This window comes from Myotis brandtii, unplaced genomic scaffold, assembly GCF_000412655.1.
Source record: "Myotis brandtii unplaced genomic scaffold, ASM41265v1 scaffold59, whole genome shotgun sequence".
Lineage (NCBI taxonomy): Eukaryota > Metazoa > Chordata > Mammalia > Chiroptera > Vespertilionidae > Myotis > Myotis brandtii.
The window spans coordinates 3,684,139-3,689,276 of record NW_005370223.1 but is presented as its reverse complement, the minus strand read 5'-3'; positions in this window follow the sequence as shown (position 1 = coordinate 3,689,276).

Below are 5,138 nucleotides of genomic sequence, written 5' to 3'. Positions count from 1 at the left end.
CGGAAAAAGGGAGACACCCGGGACCCGGAAGTGGCGCTCCGCGGGGAGAGTGGCCGCAGGTGGAGGAGATCCTGTGGGGTGTTGGAACGCGGAGGGCCGGAGGGCCGCAAGTCCGAGGAGGAAGAAAGCGGGCCCCAGTGTTCCAAACCCTGAAGAACAAGTGGCGGTTGTTTCTCTCGGGAAATGGAAGGCCTGGGAAGAGGAACTGGGGTTCAGTAGGCAGGACTCGAAGGCCGTAGGTTGGAGATGCGGTCGCGGGGGTAGTAAACGTAAACCCGAGCTTCATTTGCTGGGGGAAAGGTGGATATGGAAAGAGAAAGCGAAGGACTGGTGAAGGGGTGCAACTTAAGGGGATGCGTTTTGTAAACGAGCTGTGACGAGGCGTCACCAGGCTTGTGCTGCGGGGCCCAGAAGGCATGGTCCGAGGACACCCTGGAGAGCATTGGGTTGCAGTCTGACTCGGGACTTCAGGAAAGGGGCGGAAATACCAGAGGAAGAAGGAAATGCGACGCTTACTAATAGATGCACAGTGAAAAGAAATAGCAGATGAGGAGTTAATTCGGGGTTTTTAAGAGTCGGTGTTAGTTCTTAGGAGGCTGACAAGAATGTATAAAATAATACTTCCTTCTGGTACCCTGCAAGCTAACAAAGTCAAGCAACTCAAGCGCTAACTTGGAAAAATATACACTGAGCTTACAGGATAGCACAGGGCATGTGACCAACGTTTTTTTGACCAGTGTCTCTTATTTTTGGTAACCACTGAAGAAAACCCCTACCGCTGCATTTTGAAAATAGACAACTTGTAAAATTATTAAAATGCCCACCCATGTTGTCCTTGCATTTAATTGTAAGAACTTAATAAAGTAAATCCCTAAAAGCTCTTGACAGGAATTCAAGTTATGATTTCTTGAGTTTTAAAAACTACAATAGAAAATAAGCACAAGTGAGGATGCCAACGTGTTTGGATTTATTATTTTTTTAATGAAAATAATGAACTAAGTTTAAAATAAAAATGACGGCAGCTAATTGCTAATTCAGAGCAACTGTCCCCTCACAAAAAGCCTTGAAGAATAACCCAAGTAATTTGGGTCTTAACTAAAAACCTACTAAATTAGGCAAATATTTTAGCTATGTAATTTCTTAGTTACCTGCCTCACCTGCAAGGAACAGATTGAAGCCATGACTAAAATACCACGTGCGGGCGCGCATGTACAGTGCGATTGAAACTTCGTGGCCCATGCGCAGAAGTCGGTATTTTGTGGAAGACCCACACTCAAGGGGCCAAAGAGCCGCATGTGGCTCGCGAGCCGCAGTTTGCCGACCACTGATCTAAGAGATGGTGATATTTCATTTTGTTCAGTTTTTTACTGAACAAAATGATGGCATTGCAACTTTTAAGCTACTTACATACTGTACCAGAAACCAAAAGTCACAGGTGAAGCTTTTAAACACTTGAGTGGTATTTAAAAGGTTGAATAAAGTAGAGAAAGACTCCTTTACTGTTTAGTTTTCTATTTTATTTAGTGTATGTATGAGATCTTCAAGAACTTGTATCCATGGCACACCTTATATATTATATGATATTAGGTTGTGGGGCAGTTACTAATTTTAACAGTTATTCAATAAATCTGTTCACTTTCCTACGTGTGCACATGACTAGATTATTAGAGTTCTCTTACAGTCAGGTGTTGTCAAGTAACTGAGTTCTGAGCATTTGAATTGGGTTGAGGTAATGTAGCTACAGGGCTGGCTCATAAAAGTCCTCCACATAACAGTTTATTCTTTCTCCCTCACCAAATTAGATAAGATGCAACACATATGTAATACCTTAATCAATAAAGGAAGATTTTAACAAAAAGATGCAACAGAGAAACCCAATGTCCAAGTGATGCCAAGGAGAAAAAGAATGGGAGAGTGAATCTGTGAACCGTTGCCTAGAGGTACACAAACTGCTAATTGGTCACATTCATTAGAATTTTGCATGATTGAAAAATCAAGTAATGTTTACCTCCTGGGATTTGAGGGTTTAACTGTCGTAGCAGGAATTGTTACATTAAGTAACACATAAGTAAATAGATAATAGACATTAGCTGGAATTAATCCATTCAACTTTTTTACTTCAGGAACATGAGAATTGAACTTAATTTACTTATGAAATTATCATTGTTTAATTCAACTTTAAAATACACTTACTTAGACAATCACTGAGTTACTCATTGAATATTTATTACATGTTATTACACCTTGTTCCTTTTGTAACACAAATATGGCACGATGAGGAAGCTCAGACTTGGAAAGATTAAGTGAACTACCTATGGTCACAGCCTATCAACCCAACTCGTATGACTTCAAGTCTCAATGTCTTCCCTTTTGAGAAGGAACAAAAGAAACATAAAGTAAAAATCTGTTAATTACTATAATAATAGAACAACAAAGGACTTTTTCTGGGTTTAGAGTAATACACATTAAGTAGCTGCACAAAACACTTCTGACTAGCCTCCTAAAGAATTACAGCACAGAAAATTTTTATTATAGCCTCAGAGTTAACTATACACAAGTATCTGTGCAAGTCAAATAGGTGTTATCACACTATGACAGCTGGGCACAGTGTGTAGTTCATAAGAAGTTCAATTGGTAGAAAATCAATAATAATCATGGTTGCTTCAAGTTATTGAAATATGTTAGTTTGGTATATAACAACGAGAAAAAATAACAGTAAGAGTAACTTATTATATGTGTAGTATATATACTATAGTGTATACAGATAGTATATGGTATTTATATATAGTATATATACAATATGTAGGATATATATGTGCATATCTATATCAAATGCGAATTCTGGAGCTAGAAAAGTAAATAGCTAGAATTAAAAATTCACTAGAGAGCTTCAAGAGCATACATGAACAGGCAGAAAAAGGATCAGCAAATTTGAAGTTAGGAAAATAAATTATCCAGTCTTTGGATCAGAAAGGAAAAATAATGTGGGGGGGGGAGAGACAACTTGTGGGACAATTAAATATCACATCATTGTGGGAGTCTCAGAAAAAAGGGGAGAGAGAGAATGGGGCAGGAAGAATATTTGAAGAAATAAAGGCTTCAAACATCCCAAATTAGACAAAAGAGTTGAATCTACACATCTAAGAAGCTCAACAAACTACAAGTAAGATAAACTCAAAGAGATTCTCACCAGAACACATTGTAATAAAACTGTCAAATATCAAAGAAAGACTGAGCAAGCAACAAGAGAAAAATGTTTTAACGTGTACAAGGGCTCCTCTATTAACAACCTATTTCTCATCAGAAACCATAGAAACCAGAAAGCAATGGGACAACATATTTAAAGTGCTGAAAGGAAAATAAATTATCAACTAATAATTCTACATCTGGCAAAACTAATCTTTAAAAATAAAGGAGGAATAAAGACATTTTCAGATCAACAAAAGCTAGGGAGTTTGTTGCTATGAAACCAACCCTATAAGAAATGCTAAAGGGACTCCTTCAGGTTGTAATGAAAGGACACTACCCAATAACTCAAGGCCATCTGAAGAAAGAAAGAATGCCAGTAGAGGTAGCTACATAGGTAAATGAAACAGCTAGTCATGTATTATGGTATTTTGGGCTTATAACTTGTCTTTCATTTCTTTAATGATTTCAAAGACAAATGCATAAAATTATAACTATAGGTTATAGAGTAACGATGTATAAAGGTAATTTCTTACAATAACATAAAACAGAGACACAAAGCTGTATAGTAGCAGCATTTCTGTATGCCATTGAAGTTGTTTGTGTCTACTGAAACTAGATTGTTCTAAATATAAGATGTTAATTGTAATTTCCAGAATAACTACTAAGAAAATAAAAATATACCAAAAATGAAATGGAAAGGAATTAAAATATACACTAGAAAAAGAAATTAAACACAGAGCAGTATTAGAATTGAGAAAAATATATAAGACATTTAAAAAAAAACAAAGCAAAATGACTAAAGTAAGTTCATCTTAATCAGTAGCCATCATAAAAGTAAATGAATTAAATTCACAAATTAAAAGACAAAGATTGTCAAAATAGGTTAAAAAACATGCTCCAACTATATGCTGTTTATAACAGATTCACTTAGATTCGCAGACACAAAAGGTTGAAAATGAAAAGATGAAAAAAAATATTCCATGCAAATGGAACATACTAATAGACATTAGTGGCTATACTAATAGATTTTACTAGTAAGTCAGAAATTATTACAAGAGACAAATGTGGACATTATAATCTGTTTCTAATCAATTGCTTTCTTCATTTCATTTAGCTCTTTTTCTGGAGATTCCTCACATTCTTTCATTTGGGGCCTGTTTCTTTGTTTCCCTATTTTTGCTGTTTCTTTGTGTTTGTTTCTGTATATTGGAGAGGATTGCTAAGACTCCCAGTCAGTGGGGTGGCCTTCTGTAGTGGGTGTCTTGTGAGACCCGGCGGTGTAGTCTCCTTGATCTTCTGAGCTGGGTACTCTAGGAATGCCCTTGTGTGGGTTATATCTGCCCTCCTGTTATAATTGGGTCTTGATATTTGTTGCCCCATTTGTGGGTGGGCTCAGCCCTCAGTGTGGCTGCCTTGAGGCTCTACCCTGACCACATCATGCAAACTGTTATACAGATGCTGACAGAACAAGACCAAACTGAAAACAACACACAAAGAGAAACAAACCAACAACAAAAAGAATCAGAAAAAATGAATACTAAAAGACCAAGAGAATTAGAGAAGAAAAGAAACCAAAAAGAGGTTATGTGAAAGAATAGAAAAAGTAAAAGAATAAGAATAAAAAAAGAATAAATAATATTTTAAATGTTATAACAGTGAATAAAATAAAATGTAGAATAGGAAAAGAACAAAAAGAAACATGGCAAAAAGAAAGAGAGAAAAATAGAATAAAAGAAGGAACAAGAGAAATAAGAGATATGAAATAAAAAAAGAAATTTTTTTAGTCCTCAACTGAGGATATTTTTTCCATTGTTTTTTAGAGACAGTGGAAGGGAGGGAGTGGGTGGAGAGAGAGAGAGAAAGATTGATGTGAGAGAGATACATTGATAAAGAAGCCTTACAGAAACAAGTCTTCTCTGCATCAATCAGTTTGAAGCCTTTATTTCTTC